This window comes from Peromyscus leucopus, chromosome 18, assembly GCF_004664715.2.
Source record: "Peromyscus leucopus breed LL Stock chromosome 18, UCI_PerLeu_2.1, whole genome shotgun sequence".
In the NCBI taxonomy this organism is placed as follows: domain Eukaryota; kingdom Metazoa; phylum Chordata; class Mammalia; order Rodentia; family Cricetidae; genus Peromyscus; species Peromyscus leucopus.
The window spans coordinates 34,173,137-34,194,311 of NC_051078.1; the positions used below are offsets into that span (position 1 = coordinate 34,173,137).

Here is a 21,175-nt window from a genome sequence, read left to right on the forward strand (position 1 = left end):
ACACTAATTAGAGAATTGTTCACCTGGAGAGTGACGTCTTTGTTAATGAGCCGTCATATAATTATCACCCGGTTTTTACCAAGTGTGAGTTCTCAGTTAGGAGAAATGGCCATGGTCTCCTAAGAATAAAATTATGGAACACCGGAGAACACAGGCAAGCAATGTCCGTTTGTTGCCAGAGAACTAATATGGTGAGTCACTGGCTGGAATCTAGCATTTTATTGGACCTCAGAAAAGCTTCTCCAATTTTCTTTGAGAGGCTTAGGAATTCATCTCACAAACCCAAGGGCTTCAAGTTCTGAACCAGGAAAGTGGACAGATTTTTATTTCATGATAAAAATGTTTAAGACTTTTTTTTTTTTTTTTTTTGGCTTAGGGATGAAAACTAAGAAGAGCCTTCCATGAAGCCTGGAAAAAGTGAATCTGCTGCCTCTGTCTATCTGATCTTCATTAGCACAGACGGGCATCAGTATTCCATTCAGGTAATAAGTAATTATGCACTCTCAGCTCTGTCAATAACTAATTACTTGACAGTGTTAACATAACCAACCTTCATGTGCAAGGTTATTTAGAGTTGGAAGAATGGATGGTGTGATTAACTTGACCTTTGCAACAATTTATCAAAGTCAAACTCTTCACAGTTCATGCTTGTAAATGGGTAGCCCAAGCAAGTCCCACCCCTTTCGATTAACATACACATACATATATTCACAAACACACACACATATACACAAATACATACACACACACACATATATACACACACACACACATATATACAAACACACACACACATATACACAAACACACACACACACATATATACACACACACACATATATACAAACACACACACACATATATACACAAACACACACACATATATACACAAGCACACATACACATACATATATACATATACACACACATATATACACAAACACACACATACACACACATATATACACACATACACACATATATACACACATACACACACATATATACAAACACACACATATATACACAAGCACACATACACATACATATATACATATACACACACATATATACACACACATATATACACAAACACACACATACACACACATATATACACATACACACACATATATACACACACCACACACACACACCCCTTAGTTATCTTTCTATTACTGTAATAATACACCTGACCACGGCAGCTTATAGATGAAAGAGTTTACTGGAGGCTTGCAGTTGTAGAGGGTTAGTGTCCATGGCCACCATGGCGGGGAGCATGGCATCAGGTGTGGTACTGTCTGACCTACCAGGAGGAGGCAGACAGAGCTAACTGATAATTGTGTGGGCTGTTGAACTCCACCTCCTATGATACACCTCTTCCCACATGGCACACACAGCCTGACCCTTCACAATCAGTTCAACCAACTGGGAACCAAGCATTCAAATATATGAGGCTGTGGGGGCCGTTCTCATGCAAACCACCACACTGTGTCTTGTGAATTTGAAAGAATATTCACAAGCGTCTATGCCTAGAGATGGAGGAGGGCATTTTGTTAGTTTTGGAAGGTGTCTATGATCAAAATAGCCTCAAAATCATAGCTATCTGTTTGCCTCTGCATACCAAGTCCTGGGATTAAAAGTATTCACTACCACACCCAGGTATAGTGGAGATTTTATTTATTTATTTATTTATTTATTTATTTATTTATTTATTTATTTATTTATTTATTTATTTATGTATTTATGTATTTATTTGGTTTTTTTTTTTTTTTTTTTTTTTCGAGACACAGTTTCTCTGTGTAGTTTTGGTGCCTGTCCTGGATCTCGATCTGTAGACCAAGCTGGCCTCGAACTCACAGAGATCTGCCTGCCTCTGCCTCCTGAGTGCTAGGATTAAGGGCTTGCGCCGCCGCCGCCACCAGGCTAAGGTGGAGTTTTTAAACACCATTTTAAAAAAGTCCTTGGGTTACATTTTAATCATTTCAAGTAGGTGTTGCTCCCAATATTTAGGAAATTCTTTCACCACTTGAACATTAATTGAGATTAGAAACCTTGTTTAGCAATAACAAAACAACACACTCATGACCTATGACATCCTAGTGCCTGGCACTTAAGTGGCTTGTGTGAACTCACCAATGCAATATTTACAAAATACACGCTTAATGCACCCCACTCTCTGATTGCATTGGATTGGGCAAAAGGAGACCAGTGAACAACATTCGTGCTTCCTCCCATCCCATTGGCTGAAGCCCAAATGGAACAATGAACTGAAAGGAGGCTGAAACATGCATCTTTAGCTGGATATCTGTGTGCCCAGAAAGATCTTGGGAATGGAGTGTGGAGAGGTGGCTCAGTGGTTGTTGCAAAGAACCTGGGTTTGGTTCCCAGCATCCACATGGAAACTCTAGCTCCCACGCATCTGATATCCTCTTCTGACCTCGTGGGCACCAAGTACGCACATGCCACACAGATATATGTGCAGGCAACACACACATATGTGGTGATGTATTGTGTCCCTCAATATATCGTGAACCCTAATAAAGCTTACCTGAGGATCAGAGGAAAAAGCCAGCCACTCTGGTAAACACAGAAGTCAGGCTGTGGTAGCACACGCCTTTAATCCTAGCATTCGGGAGGCAGGGATCCATTCAGATCTCTGTGAGTTCAAGGCCACACTGGGAACAGAGCCAGGCGCGTTGGCACAGGCCTTAAATTCTAACACTAGCTAACTGTAGTGGAGGTCTGTACAGACAGACAGGAAGTGATGTAGCTGGGCAGAGAGAGGAAGTGAGATGCAGAACAGAAAGGCATATAAGCGTGGGTAGACAGGAATCAGGTCTCTTTGGCTGAGGATTTCTAGCGGTAAGAACATGGCTGGCTTCTTTCTGCTTCTCTGATCTCTCAGTTTTCACCCCAATATCTGGCTCCGGATTTTATTTTTTTATTTTTTGTTTTTTGAGACAGGGTTTCTCTGTGTTTTGGTGCCTGCCCTGGATCTCCCTCTATAGACCAGGCTGGCCTTGAACTCACAGAGATCCACCAGGCTCTGCTCCCCCACCCCTACCCCCGAGTGCTGGGATTAAAGGCATGCACCACCACCACCTGGCAAGTTTTTTTTTTTTTTATTAATAAGACCATTTAGCAATTTGTCTTACACGCATAAAACAAAATGAATAGCTCAAGTAAAATGACAAAATAGAGATTTATTTAAAAAATATTTAGGGATGTTCACAAAGAGGAAAGAAGAGAATGGATGTTGGTTTTTATAGGCATAGAAAACTGAAGGATGGAAGAGAAGTGGAGAGATTTTAGGAGCCACAGGGAGTGGGTGTCTGTAGTGAAACACTATTTTGCCAGACATGAGAGTGTAGCGGTGAACATGAACTCACAAGAACCGGTACTTCACGCAGAAGATTTGTACAAGGTCAGGTCAGCATGGTCTGGGACTGGAGAGACGGCTCAACAGTTCAGAGCACTTGCTGCTTGTCCAGAAGACCCGAGATCTGGAGATCTGTCCTAACACCCATGTTAGGTGACCTACAACTGCCTGTAACTCCAGCTCCAGGGATCTGACCATCTTCTAGCCTCTGTGGGTACCCACACACCTGTGGCACTCACCCACACAGAGACACATAAATAAAAATGAATATAAATCTGGAAAGAGGAGTGCATGATCTGAAATGGCAATACCAAGCAATCCAGGCCCAGTAATAATCTTTAAAATAGACTCATTTTTTTCCAGCCAATTTATTCACATAAGCCTGGCTGTTTTGGTAAGGATGTTGATCCTTCAGAACCTCAACAAGAAGTATTAAACTCAATGATAGTCTCTCAACCTATCAGAAATGAAGATAAAAGGTAAAAAGGAGAAAAAAAACTTAAGATCGTAGCAGAAAACTAAAAAAAAAAAAAAAAAAACCATTAAGATGCAACAATGTTGTGGTCGCCTATAGACATCTATTGCTATGTTCAAGACACTTCAGATAGATGAGAAATGCTGATGGAATTCGGTTTATACTTATAACATTTTATAGTCTGACAAGCTTTTCAGAGAATCACTTTATCTCATATGAGGATGAATCAGAGAGCAACTTCGCTCAGGAGCTCCTGTAAGAGAGATGGTAGCAGTAATATACAGAGATGAACATGTTATTAGAGGAACACCATCAGGGAAATTGCCAGCGAATTTAGAAGGGCGATGGTTTCTCATTAGGTGGGGAGGATTGGGTGTGTCTGCGCTTCACAAATGATGCTTCTATCTCCCTCATAACCTCCCATCCCAGGCTTCATTATCCCTTCAGCAGGATGACTGCAGTATCTAGTCTCCACAAGGGTCAGGCGCTGTGTACGAGGGCTCGCTGTGAGATGGCCCTTTGAAGATCTCTACATTTCCCAGGCTCCTCATTATCTCCTGGTTAGATTCTCCCGGGAAGAAGAAACTGGCCTGGAGATTAGAACGCGCTTTTGTTTAGTTATCGACTGTGATAATTAACGTTGACTGCCAGCTTGACAGGGGTTAGCACTGTAATCGAAATATATGTTTGGATGTGTCTGTGAGAGAGTTGCTAAATCATGTTAGCTCAAGTAGGAAGACCTCCCACCCTAAATGTGAGCAGCACCAATTCACAGCCTGGGATCCCAGACCGACCAAAATGGAGAATGGGAACCGACTAGCAGTATTCATAGCTCTCTGCTTCCTGACGGACTGCCTCAAGCTCCTGCGGCATGCCCTCCTCACCATGGTGGACTGTGCACTCAAACCGTGGGCCACATAAACTCTCCCTTCCCTGACTTGTTTTGTTGGGTGTTTTGCTAGCACCTCCTCTCAAAGGTAACCACTTGGGGTGAGAGAGGCTCTTTTCTTCTTACTTTTCAATTTCTAGTTAGTTCGTTATTTGGATGTATATGGGTGTTTTGCCTGCATGCATGTGTGTGTGTGTGTGTGTGTGTGTGTGTGTGTGTGTGTGTGTGTCTGCAACATGCATGCACCTGGTGCTGGCAGAAACCAGGAGATAGTGTCAGAACCTTTGGAACTGGAGTTACAGATGGTTGTGAACTACCATGTGGGTGCTGGCACCCAGGACCCCTGAAAGAGCATCTGGTGCTTTTAGCTTTTTCATCATGTCTCCAGCCCCTGAGAGTTTGTTTAAAATAAGTATTAATATGTGTAATATTTATTATACACAGGCATATAGAAAACAAAGCTATGAGCTGGGCATAGCGGCTCCTGTCTCTAATCCCAGCATGTGGGGTGGGGGTGGAGTGCAGGCCGCAAGGATCAGGAGTTCAAGGTCATCTTTGGCTACATAGCAAATTTGAAGACAGCCGAGGCTACAACGTGAGACCTTGTTTTGAGAAGCCAGAACTGAAGGGTGGAGAGATAGCTTACCCCTGAAGAGCTCTTGCTGTTCAAATACAAGGACCCCAGTTCAGATTCCAGCATCTTTAGAAACTCTGGGCGTGGCCCTGCGCTCTCCCGGGAACTTCAGCATTGACTGGGACAAGATAAGAGGAACAATGAGACGTGCTGGCTGTAAGTGTAGCTGAAAAACAGGAGCTCAAGGTGAAGCTAGAGATATGGCTTCAAAGAAACAAGGTGAAGAGTGATAAAGGTCGGTAGCCTTTCTCCTCCTCTACCCTCTGTGTCTGCTGTTCATAGGCATCTACACACACACACACACACACACACACACACACACACACACGTTTGTAGGCATCACTACTGTTCATAGGTATCTACATACACATGTTTGTAGGCATCACTACTGTTCATAAGCATCTACACACACACACACACACACACACACACATGCACTTCCACACACAGGAGCACAAACACACACACACTCATACACACATGCACACACACTGTCACATAGACCACACATAAATATACTACACACACCCCTGCACATACACGATCACAAATACACACATGCTCATACACACACACACACACACACACACATGCATGCACGTGCACACACACCTTCACATAGATCACACATAAATATACCACACACACAAACACAGACATACACACACAGACACATGCACACCCCTGTACACACTCTATCACAAACACACACACAGACACACAAACTCATGCACGCATGCACACCAAAAAAGAACAAAGGGGGAAGAATAACGAAAGACGGAGTAAACAAAGCTACGAGCTTCTACCAGACTCCCATAATAATTAGTTAACAACCACTGACTGGTGCTTTGGCTAACAAGTTATGCTGCAGGTAAGATTCTATTAAGCAGTTTCCACGGAATGATTCTTCATCATACCGAACAAAGAATTTTTGTTCCTGTACAGTCGAGACCAGATTCTGTTGCTTAGCAATGGGCTCTACCATACCATTACAGGTTTTGTGTTTCCCAAGAACCAGTATACCCAAAGGTACTTCCAAACGTTCCCACAGTACTCCCATGAAAAAGGATTGATAATCTTTCCATATTTAATCTAGCAATCCAAAAATCCTCAAGGTGACAAGCTTTCTTTTTAGGTTGTGGCCAATATACTGTCCTCCTTTTTTTTTTTTTTTTTTTTGCAAAGTGAAAATTGTATCCTCACTCATTGAAGTAATTGGGGACAGATTTGCCTTTGAGACAAAGAATCATCCATCCATCGGCTAATACAGATACAGAGTTTTGGGCTGGGCAAAGGAAGATACAGAAGACATCTCACAGGGTCTTTGGGCAAGCTTTGTATGTGGTAAAGCCATAAGATACAATCTCTCCTCTGTAAACTCTATGATGCCTGGGAAAGATTAAGCTGGGGACAAAAGAAACGAACTGTACAGGACAATATGCAATTAGCTGCTAACTGATGAAGCAGCATTCAAGGAAAAACCCTTTAAGAATTCCGAGACCGGGGAAGGTGAAGGAAAAGAGCCTGTGTTTATCAAGTGCTTCCCATACAGTAGGTGCTTCAAATGCACCGTCTCTTCCAATAGTCATAAAAAAGACCTCTTCTTCATTTCCAGGAGAGGACAGAAAGTTATACAGGTTAATTAACTTGCAAGTAAACAAATCCAGGACTGGGTGAAATGAAGGAGAGCATTTAGAGGGTAGCTAGATCAAGATCCTCCCACCGCGCTGCCTCTTCCCCCAGCTCTCTTTGCATTATTCATAAATGAAGGGCTGAATTCCAGGCGGTGTGGTCCTCAGGGGACAGAGCTAACTAAGCTTTGGTTCAGGCTTAGGGACCTTTGTGAATACCTGTCCTTTTGGCCAACAGGAAGTCCCGTGGGACACAGGTAAAGGAAGAGAGATTTCTTTTTATATTGTCTTTGAACAATGGGCCTGTGGAGTGATGCATGATCTGTCTGGAAGGAGGCTGACCCACAAAAACACTCTCCTGCTTTTACAACAGCCGAATCACTTCCGCCCTCCTGATTCGCACTGGTTTACATTTCTGACCCGGCTATCTTTCTCCTTGATTGCATTCAGAACACTTTGGGCCGCTTCTGATGAAACTTTTCCTTGAATTTTATCTCCTGTCCTGTTGTAAAGACTTCCCAGGGTAACCGTGTGTGTTATCACCCCAGACACCCTTACACAATGCCCCAAGGTCTAGTATCACTTAGGAAAACAGAAGATAAGTGTTTTTCTTTTTCACAGAAAAAGATAAGACTTGGGAGAGGAAAGCTTCCTCACACTACCAGGCTTGAGGTTAGGGGGTGTTCTGTGTTCTTTTATGAGGTGGGTCATAGCAGGAGACACAAGGCGGGGCTCAGGTAAACACAGCTGATTATCTTCACAGGTCCAGGAGACAGGAGGGCCAGAACTCCATCATGGCCATGTCACACCATTTCCAAGGAGTATTTGTACAATGTGTATGTGTGTGCACTTTGTGGCGGTCATCCCATAAACTCAGGTTGCTAGTCTTCAATTTCCACCTCCTTTGGGATGGGGGTCTCTTGTTTTTCTGTTTAATAAGGCCGACTGGCCCATGAGCTCCCAGGACCTCTCCCGTCTGCTTCCCATCTCTCCATGGGTGTGCTGGGATTACCGGTGCTCACTTTGGTTCTTGGGATTCGAACTCGGGGTCTCACATTTGTATAGCAGAGTGCTTTCCGCAAGTGAGCCCTCCTCCCCTAGCCCCTGTTAGGTTTAGTTTTGCACAGCATTTCCACGCTTGTAAGAACCTGTGACGTACACAAATACAAACTAGAAAATGGTAACTGCAATTTATGTGATTCCACGCATCATTTACATGTTCTTATGTTGTTTTTGCTTTTTATTTATTCTCCTCCCATACGATACATCCTGACTGCAACCTCCCCTCCCTCCACTCCTCCCAGTACCTCCTCCCTTCTCCCCCAGATCCACTGTTCCTCCGTTTCCTTCAGAAAAGAACAGGTCCCCCAGGGATATCAACTGAACAGGGCATAACAAGTTACACTAAGACGAGGCACATACCCTTGTATCAAGGCTGGATGAGGCAACCCAGTAGGAGGAAAAGGGTCCCAAGAGCAGGCAAAAGAGTCAGAGATACCCCAGCTCCCACTGTTAGGAATCCCACAGACACCCCAAGCTTAACAACCACAGTAGGTATGTAGAGGACCTTGCACATAGCCATACAGGCTCTGGGATTGCTGTTTCCGTCTCTGTGAGCCCTTATGAGCTCAGTTGATTCTGTGGACCATGTTCCCATGGCGTCCTCGATCCTTCGGGCTTCTACAATCCTTCCTCCCTGTCTTCCACAGAGCTCCTCAAGCTCTGGCTAATGTTTACGTGTGGGTCTCTGCATCTGCTACCATCAGCTGCTGGAGGAAGCCTTCCTGATGACCACTGGGCTAGGGACCAATCTGGAGTTCTGGAAGCTAGCTTATCCTTTCTGGTCAAGCACAGGACTTCTGCCTGAGTTGTGGGCCATGATTTATATTGGTATTTACAAAAGACTACTGCAGAATCTAGAGAAAAATGGTAAGATGTATGCTAAAAACTTTCTTTTGAAGTTCTTTGGATTGAACCCTGGGGCCTCATGTCTGCTAAATATGTGTTCTACCCCTGGGTTACAACTTCAGCATATTTTAAAGAGAACGACTTTCCTATTTTAACATGTTTACGTATACTTTTTTCATGCTTTTTTAATAAAAGGACTGAATGGAAAAAAAAAAAGAAGAAATAAAAAAAAAAAAGGGCATGACTGCTCCTAGGTATGGTGGAGGAGAAAGTTTATTGGAGATAAAAGGGAGAGCATAGCCAGAGGCAGAGACATCTGGGAGAGTCCAGAGTGAACATGACCCTGAGCCAGGGCCACGTAGGAAGAGGGGGAAGGAGACAGGGAAGAGCCAGGAGAGTAAAGGGTAGTGTCTTGGTTAGGGTTTCTGTTGCTATGAAGAGACACCGTGGCCACATCAACATTTAATCGAGGTGGTAGTTTACAGTTTCAGAGGTTTAGTCCATTATCATCATGGCGGGGAACATGGCGGTATTGTATGATATTTTGTTTGTCATCTGACAAATAAAGCTTGCCTGGAAATCAGAGGGCGGAGCCAGCCACTAGTTAACCATAGAGGCCAGGAAGTGGTGGCTCACACCTTTAATCCAGCACTTGGGAGGATCATACCTTTGATCCTAGCACACTGGAGGTAGAGACAGGAATATAAAGCAGGTGGAGACAGGATCTCACCCTCCATTCAGTCTGAGGATTCGTAGAGACAGGATCCCCACATTCAGTCTCAGCACTGGAAGTTTCTGGTGGCGCTGCTCTGCTTCTCTGATCTTTCAGCTTTCACCCTGATAGCTGAGTAAGGGTTTTTATTTAATAAGACTAATTAGGGTCGTGTTTCATGGCAGCGCGCAGGCAGACATGATGCTGGAGAAGGAGCTGCTACATGTTATTACGTAGGCAACAGGAAGTAGACTGACTCACTGGGTGTGGCTTAAGCATATATGAGACCTCAAAGCCTGCTTCCACAGTGACACACTTTCTCCAAGAAGACCACACCTCCTAATAGTGCCACTCCTTTGGGGCCATTTTCTGTCAAACCACCACAGGTAGACAAAAGAGGCTGGGTAACCAAAATGGCTGGGTTATTAGGAAGGGCAGTTGGGGGAGGGCAGCTCAGCCCTGGGCTGGAGAAGTTTAGGGTAGGGTGCAGGGTATGCTAGCCATAACCTGTAACAGGTAGGGGCTGAGGGTTGATGGGAGCCAGGTCTGCTTTGATATGTTAAATAAGCACTTTAGTTAACCATTGGTCCCAGGTTGCGACCTAACAAGGGCCTCTACTTCACATTGCATTGGGCCCCATGAATAATGTGAGTGATAGCTTCTGACTTTTACATCTGTTGTGCTTAAGAAAAGTTGTCGGTAAGCAGTGGGGTGGTTGTCTGGACAGTTGTGACGTGCTGGATTGACTGGGCTAAGGGATGCTCAGGTAGCCGGTAATGTGTTATTTCAAGGTGTACCTGTGAGGGTGGTCCTGGAAGAGATGAGCATTTGAAATCAGTAGACTCAATAAAGAGGATGGGCTTCAGCCCTAGGGTGAGTACCATTCAGCCCTGGAGAATAGGGATATAAGAGAAAGATGGAGTGGGAGTGAATTCCGTCCTCCTAGCTGGAACCTCCCATTTTCCTGCCTGTAGATATCACAGCTCCTGGTTTGCAGGTCTTCGGCTACACCACTTAAAAGCTATCTAATCTGCCTTAGTTGTAAAATGAGCCGAGAGCAGAATCTCTCTTACAGTAGTTGTGAGAAGTGAGGGTAAGCTACAGCTGTTAAGTATGAAGACTTCAACAGACGTTAGCCATGTAAGTATCTGTCTTTGTTAGCTACTGCTGTGGAGAGACATCATGACCATGGCAACTTTTACAAAGGAAAACATCTAGTTGGGGCTGGCTTACAGTTCAGAGGCTTAGTCCGTTGTTGTCATGGCGGCGAACAAGCAGACATGGCGCTGGAGAAGGAGCTGAGAGTTCTACATCTTGATCTGCAGGCAGCAGGAAGAGGCTGAGCCACTAAGCCTGGCTTAAGCTTCTGAGACCTCAAAGCCCATCTCCAGTGACATTTCTTCAATAAAGCCACACCTCCTAATAGTGCCACTCCCCATAAGCCTATGGGGCCATTTTTATTCAAACTACCACAGTATACTAAAGCCCTCAGCTCACTTGAATCTTCAGTGGCTGAAGGAAACATGTATGTGTATGTATACGAGGTAATATACCTCATATGAGATGAGCAGGGGCTATGCAGTAAGAGTAGGTTTGAGTCCAGCTCTGCAGGTGACTAGTCAGGAGTCCAGGTAGGTCTCTCATCTTGCCTGACAAAGGACACAATGCCCGTCTTACATAATTTTTGTGAGACATTCTGGGTAACCTATGGGGACACAAAACACCTAGGAACTTATTCTTATTTGCCCTAAAGAGCACATGGAAAGGGTGAGACATTTTAATCTATTAGTTTCTCAGGTATTTTAAAGAGCTAAACCCTTCTAACTTAAAGACTCATAAGAGCAATGCCATGATCATGTGTTTTGTTCCTCAAGTGGGGGCAGGAAAGAGACCAAAGCATCGAGAAGCGTGTGTGTATATACACAAGAAAGTAGAAAGCATCACCTCCTGAAGATGTCTGCACTCCTCTGTTCATTCTATTATTCACAGCAGCCAAGGTGAGGAAACAGCCCAAGGACAATAGTCATGGACAAATAGGTCAACAAAGTGTGTATACACACAATGGAATGCTGATATTCCACCTTAAAAAGAAGGAAATCCTGGGTTTGACACAATGGATGGAACATATGTAAAGTGTAGCAAATCTTCCTCTGTCCTGCCAGCTAGCTCCTAAACAATGACACAGAGACTTCTTGTTAATTATAAAACCTTGGCCTATAGCCTAGGCTTGCATCCAACTAGCTCTCTTTTTTTTGTTTGGTTTTGTTTTTTTGAGACAGGGTTTCTCTGTGTAGCTTTGGTGCCTGTTCTGGAACTCGCTCTGTAGATCAGGCTGGCCTCGAACTCACAGAGATCCACCCAGCAATCCCTGAGTGCTGGGATTAAAGGTGTGCGCCACTGACGCTTGGCCCAACTAGCTCTTATAACTTAAATTGATTTGCTTCTATTAATCTATGTTCTACCATGTAGCTTTTTTTTTTTAACCTCTTTTCAATTTCTGTACATCTAGCTTGTTCCATGTCCTCTGGGGTCTCCTGCACACCAAGATTCTTCTTCCCAGTTTCTCTCTCTCTCTCTGCCTGGAAGTCCCAACTATACCTCCTGCCTAGATAGTGATCTTTCAACTTTTTATTACACCAAATCACAGCACTACATCTTCACACAGTATACAAATATCCTACAACAGTGAAGTGAAAAAAAAAATATGTGGACCAGGAACATCTGGAATTCATTTGTGTTTTAATGTGAACAAATTCTACATGACCCACTCCTAATAAAAGCTGATGCACTTAAAAAAAAAAAAGTCAGACACAGACAAAGTCAACCACTGTGTGAGACACATAACAGACAGGAAAGAGTTAAGTCTAGCTTGACACCCATTTGAGCCATTCTTGAGCTGCTTAGCCATTTTGAACTGGTGGACAAATCTACAGTTGTGTGTCAGACGGTCAACCTGGAGAAAACAGCATGTGCAATGAAGGGAACTCCTCAAGGTCACTTTCACTTCCTTCTGCTGGGACGGGATCCCTGTCTGAGCACTTTCTACTTGATTCCAGACAGTGTAAAGAAGGAAGTACAAGATATAGTATTTATCTACCCAGTATTCACTGGGCCTTGCAGCAGGGGTGGTATTGTGAATGACTGTTCACAGTAAACAATGGTATTTTGCCTAGTGTAAAATTGGAGAGGATCCTCCCTCCCACCCTCCCTTCTTCCATTCTTCCTTCCTTCTTCCTTCCTTCTGTCCTTATTCCTTTTCTTCTCTGTAGCAATTCTTTCTCTGTCCTGCCAGCCAGCTCCTGAGTAATGACACAGAGACTTCTTATTAATTATGAAAGCTCGGCCTATAGACTGGGCTTGTTCCTAACTAGGTCTTGTAACTTAAATTAATCCATTTATATTAATATATGTTCTATCACGTGGTGTTACCTGTAGCATGAATTCTAATTGGTCTTAATAATAAAAACTCAGAGTCAGAGATATCAGGATAAATGCTGAAAGATTAGAGAGGTAAAGGAGCCAGCCACTAGAGAGACTTCTTTTTTTTTCTTTTTGTTTTTTGAGACAGGGTTTCTCTGTGTAGCTTTGCACTTTTCCTGGATCTGTAGACCAGACTGGACTTCTTATCTCTACCAAATCCTCAGACAGAAAGGGGGCTGAGCTCCTGTCTCCTCCCACCTTATCTTACTGTCTCCACCTCCCTAGTGCTAGGATTAAAAGTATGAGCTTCTACCGCCTGGCTCTGTTTCTCTCTTAGATTGGATTAATCTTATCCCAGGGTGGCCTTGAACTCCTGATCTTCCTGCTTTCTCCTCCCAAGTGCTAGGATTAACGGTGTGAGCCACCACCGCCTGGCCTCTATGGTTAACCAGTGGCTAGCTCTGCCCTCTGATCTCCAGGCAAGCTTTATTTGTTAGAGCACAAACAAAATATCACCACAGTTACCTCTCTTCCATCTTGTACTTTGTTTCCTCTCCATGTCTCCTGGTGTCTCCCTCACACCTAGATTCCTCCTCCTCTTCCTTTCTCTCCCCAGAAATCCCACCTATACCTCCTGCCTAGCTATTGGCCATTCAGCTTTTTATTACAAAAATCACAGCATACACCTTCACACAGTGTACAAATATCCCACAACACTCCTCTTCCTCCTCCTCATCTACTTCCTTCCGTTACTTCCTCTTTGTATAAACCAGACCTCTCTGTTGTGGGGTATTTGTATACTGTGTGAAGGTGTATTGTTATGATTGGTTTACTAAAAAACTGAATGGCTAATAACTAGGCAGAAGAGGTTAGGTGGGACTTCCAGGCAGAGAGAGAAACTCAGGGGAATGAATCTAGGCACTCGGGGAACACCAATGAGACACTGAGGAAGTTGGATGTACAATATGGAGGAAAGGTAATAAGACACAGGGCAGAAAGTGGATTAATATAATTGGGTTAATTTAAGTCTTAAGAGCTAGTTGGGAACAAATGTAAGCTAAGGCCAAGCTTTCATAATTAATGAGAAGTTTTCATGTCATTATTGGGGAGCTGGAGCTGGTGGTTCCAAAGAAAGTCCAATTACACTTCTCTGGAACTCATTATGCAGCCCAGGTTGCCCTAGAAGTCATGATCCTCCTGCTTCAGCCCCTAATGCTTGGATTGAAAGCAGTATATCTGCATGATATTCCTTGAAGTTGGTTGTTATATAAACGAGAGAAATAACCAGTAGGAACATGTCTAGCTGATGCTGGTCATGTGGCAGGTGATGCTTCTGTGGCTGTGGTAGATCAATGATGGCTACGCATCCTTGACATTCTTCACATGGAGAAGGGAGACCTGTTTCTCTTCTCCTTGGATCTGGGCTGTGCCAACTTAAACCAAATAGTGTGGCCGAAGAGACTAGCTTTGGGAGAAAACAGGCAGCCTCCATCTTCGTCTCGAGAAGCCTTGAGCTTCTCTGGCAGACAGCTGAGTAACCTATTGGAGGGAGCAGGCAGAGTGCCTGAGAACACGTGGAGAAAAAGAAAGTCCAGACCAATCTAGCCTGTCAGCTGGCTCTGCCAACAAACAAGCACAGGACAGAAGCAGACAATTAACCTGAACAACAAATGCATAACTAATTCCCTGCCTCAGCAAACGACAAAGGGGAAGGGATGAGCACACCTCCCAAGAGTTGCAAGGAGAGGATGTTCCTTTTTACAGTTGTGCATTTTGTGTTCTGAGGTCACAGGGAAAAATCAATGAGGGTCATACCCTACAACCCCTCTTGCCTTTTCTCTTTGCAAAGAAGCTGAGCCCTTTCTAGTGTTAGCTGTGGGGGCTTGTTTGGGTAGAGACAGTATTTCAATCCGTATCACACTTCAACTCAACTGGTACTCTAAGCGCCCAAGCATTTATATCCCCACTATCTAGGAGAAAAGAGACACACAGAAGCCATTAGTACTTTTAATGGCTTGCCTCTTTTCCTTACTAATCCAACACCATTTTTGTTTTACTATTAGTATTCACTCTGTTCAGAACTGTAGACTCCCAATCTAGCTATCACACTGGCTGGATGCATGCCCACTTATCAGCACAAAGGGCAGGAAGAGAGCCCTCCTTTTCTGGGCTAATGGCTGTATTTGCTTTTTATTAGGATGTAGCTGAGCTTTTTGGGAGGATTGTTATCAGAAAGAACAGCATTAATTATGCTAAAACAAAAATCATTATAGTTAGCAGTCATTGTCTAGGTTTTAAATGGACTTTATTAAATAACCCAAGATAAAAACTTAGATTGTTCAACTACATGGTACATTTACTGATAACTCATCCTGGCAGACCCATGATGATGTAATTTTGCTTGGAGTGAAATTTTCAGCAGGATTCATGGTGAAGTTCTTTTGTGGTCAATGTGATGATCTAGTTGATAACAGTAACATTCAGGGACTTTTGTGGGCATGTAAAATTTTTTTCTGTATATTTATGATACCAAATTCTATGGTTTTCAAATATGTGGCTATATTCAAAACAGGTTTATACGTTCTTTGTTGTTCATTAAAAAAATATCTTACCACTGGGAGATGTAGCTTGGTGGTAGAGTGTTTCACCAGCATGCATAGGTCAGGGTTCAACTCCTGAGCAGCTAATATAAATGAATAATATCCTGCAACCACTGAGTTTCGTGTGCATTGGAAACATAAAACATCTTGGCTCATTCCCCTGGGGCCAGCACAGCCTGCTTCTGTTTCCCTTCACTTGAACGAGAATCTTCACGTTTGGCTGCTAAATGATTTTCATAAAATAACCCAGTCTCCTTTATGCCTGCTATTTGAGTTTTATGGTTAGTTAGCTTCTCGGTTGCTGCGATAAAACTGACCAAAAGGAGCTGGAGAGATGGCTCAGAGGTCAAAAACACTGTTTGCTCTTCCAGAGGTCCTGGGTTCAATTCCCAGCACCCACATGGCAGCTCATAGTTGTCTGTAACTCTAGGTCCAGATGATCTGGCACCCTTACACAGACATACATCAATGCACCTGAAATAAAAATAAATAAATTATTTTTTAAAAAACTGACCAAAAAATAACTTAGGGAGGAAAGAGTTTATTTCATCTTACCCTTCCAAGTGATAGCCCATCAATGGGATAACCAAGGAAGAAACCCAGAGGCAGGAGCTGAAACAGAGACCACGAAGGAGTGCTTCTTACTGCTCTGCTCCTCATGACTTCATCAGGCTTTACTCATACAACCCAGAACCACCAGGTCAGGGATGGTACTGCCTGCAGTGGGCTGGGCCCTCCTGAATCAGTCATCAATCAAGACCATGCCCCACAGACGTGCCCACAGGCCAATCTGATGGAGGCATTTCCGCCATCAAGGTTCTCTCCTCCTCTGTGACTGGTTTGTGTCGAATTGACAAAAACTAAGCCGCACACTGAGGTCCAAGCTTTCTAACAAGTGAGACATGATGTCAGTCCAGTAGATCCTCAGTAGACAATTTAGCTATTAAAATGAATGTGCCATTTGGGGAACCTAAGGTTGTTTGTTACTTAGTACTTGAAGGGGGTCTCAAGGGCATCTGATTGTCAATCTTTCAGTCCTGCATTTAGCTGCATCACTAGAAAATCCAGCACCCAGGCTGTATTCTCTTGTGCAATATATGTTAATACCAGAAACATTACTTGATGAATATTTCAGTATCTTATGCAAAGCAGCATGGGAAAACCCACTAATTTATCTGATATTTTATATCAAGACTCATTGGATAAATTCCTGCTTGAACCAGTTTCCAGAAAATTTTACTTGGGTATATTGCCTCAGCTAGGGTTTCTATTGCTGTGATGAAACACCATGACCAAAAGCAAGTTGAGGAGGAAAGGGTTCATTTGGCTTCCACTTATACGTTGTAGCCCATCATTGAAGGAAGGCAGGACAGGAACTCAGCCAGGGCAGGAACCTGGAATCAGAAGCTGATGCAGAGGCCATGGAGGGGTACTGCATACTGGCTTGCTCCCCATGACTTGCTCAGCCTCCTTTCTTATAGAATCCAATACCACCAACCCAGGGATGGCATCACCCACAATGAGCTGTGTCCTCCCCCATCAGTCACTAATTAAGAAAATACTCTGCAGGTTTTGCCTACAGCCCTATCGTATGAAGGCATTTTCTCCGTTGGGCTCCCTCCTCTCAGATGACTCTAACTTGTGTCAAGTCAACATAAAATTAGCCAGCACAACATGTCTCATATGTATCCATAGCATTTGAGAGATGAGATTTATCACAAAACCACAAGTGCTCTTTTTCCTTTCTTCTTTTAAAAATTTGTTTTATGTGTATGAGTGCTTTAACTGCATGTATGTCTGTGTCCTGCATTCACACCTAGTGCCCTAGAGGCCAGAAGAGAGTGTCAGATCCGCTGGAACCGGAGTTACAGAGAGCTGTGTTGGATGCTGGGAATTGAACCTGGGTCCTCTAGGTCACTGATGCATCTATGGTTTCATAGCACTACTGGGTTATGATAGTGGTAGAAGGTGGTGCCTGCTGAGAGAAAGAGAGAGAGAGAGACAGAGAGAGACAGAGAGAGAGACACACACAGAGAGACAGAGACAGAGAGACACAGAGACACAGAGAGACAGAGACAGAGAGAGACAGAGAGAGAGACAGAGAGAGACACACAAAGAGAAACAGAGACAGAGACAGAGATAAACAGAGACAGAGAGAGACAGAGACAGAGACAAAAGAGACAGAAAGAGATATGCGTATTTTCCTCTGTCAAATTCTATCTTTTTGAGGATGGGTGGTATGAAGAACAGAGACTGTATGGGATTCTATGCTATCTGTCAAGAAAATAACTAATGGAGGGTGTGAACTGAGGCACAGAAATTCTTCACTCTTTCATGACTGTTGGCCATCCCTTTACACTCTCCTGCTCCACCTTGGCACTTCATTTCCTGCCTCTAATCTCCCCTCTTCCCTTCCTCCCCTCCCTAAATTGTTGTATTGGGTTAGTCTTCTTCAGTCTGTGACAGTTTCTAGTTTTTCTTTGTCCCTCGTGACTTTGACACTTTTAAAAAGTTGTCAGGTACTCGGTAGAATTTTTCGCCACTTGAGTTTGTGTGATGTAATCTTCTAATGAAATGATCAAGGTTACAAATGTTGGCAGCAATATTTTGGAGGTGAGAAGCCCTTTTTATTACATCAAATCAGGTGACACTTACTTGACTTTTTGTTGTTATTTTTGAGACAAAGTCTCTCCATGTAGCCCAGGATGGCTTGGAAGTCATGATCCTCCTGGCCTTATGTCACAGAGTGCCAGGGTTATAGCAGACTTCTGTGACTATCCTGTGCCTCTTCCAGGCATCCATAGGTGATGCTTTACCTTACTTGTTTAAGGAGGTACCCTGGAATCTTGTTGAATTTCTCACTCTGTCCCCCTTCCTACCTCCATCCACATTTCTTTTCTTTCTCTCCTTTTTTTTCTGTTAAATGTGTCACTTTTCTATTCAAGAATTAAGGAGGGCAAGGCAAGGTGGTACTCACCTGTAATCTCAGCTATAGGGAGGCTGAAGCCAGGAGAATCACAAATTCCGGGTCAGCCTAGGCAACTTAGTGAGACCCCCATCTCACAATCCCGATGTGTAGGTTTAAATCAAGTCTTCATCATTCTGTCCATCAATAAGACTCAGTAGTCAAGGGCTGAGTGAAAACTTCTAGCTCACAGAGGCTGAGTAGCAACTAGCTGACCTTGCTTTTTGGCCAGAGACACCACAAGAGACATATCTCTTCCCAAGTCCCAAAACAAAGAAAGCTTAGTCTAGTCTAGTCTCTAGTCACCACCCTTTCCTTCCTGTGCGTCGTCTCTATCCAAATTCCTGGCTTCTCTATGGCCAATTCTGGTCAGTTAGTCACTGGCTCTACCCCCTGATTCAAGGTATAACTTTATTGGGCAGTCTCAGGAGTGTTAGAATGTAGTCAAAATATCCCACAACACCCGTCTCTCCTCCTTCTCCTTTTGAGACAAGGTCTCACTACATAGTCTTCTCTGGCCTTGCTATGTAGACCCAGCTGGCCTTGAACTCACAGAGGTCTGCCTGCCAGTCTTGAGAGTGCTGGGATTAAAGGCATGCACCATTATGCCCTGCTTAGAGCTATTTTACTTAATTTCCAAACTCATGGAATGCTATCCTTCTGTTAAAATTTTTGAATTTTATTGTGTAATGGGAAAGTACGTACTTTTGTAGTTTGTAATTTATCAGTTTTTTTTTTGTGACCTCATTCAAGATCTAGTTTTGTGATGATTTCAGAAGTACTAAAAAAGAATCTTTTTTTTTCTCCATGACTTTATTTCCACATCTATGAAACAGGAAGAACCCAAATATCCAACTGTCGATGGATTTTTCTTTGGGCTACCCACTCACAAAAAATGACAAGGAGCCTTATTATTAATTATGAAAGCTCAGCCTTAGCTTAGGCTTGTTCCTAACTAGTTCTTATAACCTAAATTAACCCATATTTTTTAATCTATGTTCTTTTATGGGGCTCAGTTACCTCTACTCTGTACTGTCCATCCTGCTTTCTCTGTGCCTGGCTGGTGACACCACCTTCTTCTTCCCAGTATCTTCCCTGCCTGGAAATCCTGCCTAGCTATTAGCCATTCAGCTTTTTATTAAATTAATCAGAGTAACACATCTTCACAGTGTACAAAAAGATTATTCCACAACATCCAACTTCTTTGACTTGTTGTTTTTTGAATATTGCAAAAGTAACAATCAATTGAAAGACATAAAAATGCTCTCTCTCTCTCTCTCTCTCTCTCTCTCTCTCTCTCTCTCTCTCTCTCTTCCAAATCCACAAGGAGTATATCTTGACATAAGTAAACATCATAGGAGAGGGAAGGAGGAAAGAAAATATCACTTCTTCCTGAAAATCAGTTAGTTACCACTGGGTAATAGATGCTCGGTCCTCTAATTCAAGTTGACAGAGAGGGACTGGCCAGGATGGTGGAGAAGCCATCTGCCATGATGATTCTGATAATTTGTTTCCTTAGAGGCCACTGATCTTGGTCATTAATATAAGTGAAGCTGTAATGTGCTACTGAGAAGAACCACTGTGTGCTTACTTGGGTATGTTCCTCCACTAGGTTGTTGGATGGTGGTTCACTAGTCAGGCAGAGCCTATCAGATATCAGATATCACATTTGCCACTGGAAGAAGGATTTGATGTTGATGGGCATCATCCTAGATATCTAAGTCAGATCCCTAACTGATAGTTCCTCAGATTTTTTACCTTATGGTGCTGTGGAATAATCTTTTCGTACACTGTGAAGATGTGTCACTCTGATTGGTTAAATAAAAAGCTGAATGACCAATAGCTAGGCAGGATTTCCAGGCAGAGAGGATGCTGGGAAGAAGGGGAATACTAGGAGATGCAGAGGAGCAGCATGGGAAGTAGAGGGTAAAGGTATCCAAGCCACACAAAAGAACATAAATTAAATGATATGGGTTAATTTAGGTTATAAGAGCTGGTTAGAAACCAGCCCAAGCTGTTGGCTGAGCTTTCATAATTAAAATAAGTCTCTGTGTCATGATTTGGGAGCTGGCTGGTGGGACAGAGAAAGACTCGCTACAATAAGGATTCCATTCCTTTCAACATTAGCCTCAATTCTTATGCTGCTCTGCCCTCTTTTCCTCTCGTCTGTGAACTGTAGACAGAAATTACTGTCCTGCCCACCAATTCCCAAATAACCTACATGGAGACTCAATATTAATTATAAATGTTCAGCCATTAGTTCAGGCTTATTACTAACCAGCTTTACAACTTAACTCATTTCTATCAATGTATGTGCTGCCCCAAGGCTTGTGGCTTTTACCTCCATCCCATTTTATGTGTCCGACTCATTGTCCATCTGGCTGGTCCACTCCTCTCTCTCTGACCTTCTTCATCCCAGCATTTTCTTTGTCTCAGGCTTTCTTGCCCAATCTCTTCCTGCCCAGTTATCAGCCAATCAGCTTTTTATTATCAATGGGAGTAATATATATTCACAGTGTACAAAAGGATTATTCCACAGCGCCGAACCTTAATGCATTC

The 21,175-nt window shown here is 43.3% G+C and overlaps 1 protein-coding gene across 3 annotated transcripts in view; it reads left to right on the forward strand.

Moving 5' to 3' along the window:
• The first annotated feature begins 380 nt into the window (after positions 1–380).
• Positions 381–21,175, forward strand: part of Cradd (CASP2 and RIPK1 domain containing adaptor with death domain) — a 186,112-nt gene continuing 165,317 nt past the window's right edge. For 2 of the 3 annotated variants that reach the window (XM_037196803.1, XM_028855706.2), the window contains exon 1: positions 381–482. The gene's annotated coding sequence lies outside the window, so the exon portion shown is untranslated. The remainder of the gene's footprint in view (positions 483–21,175) is intronic. The other variant, XM_028855707.2, reaches the window with a different exon arrangement.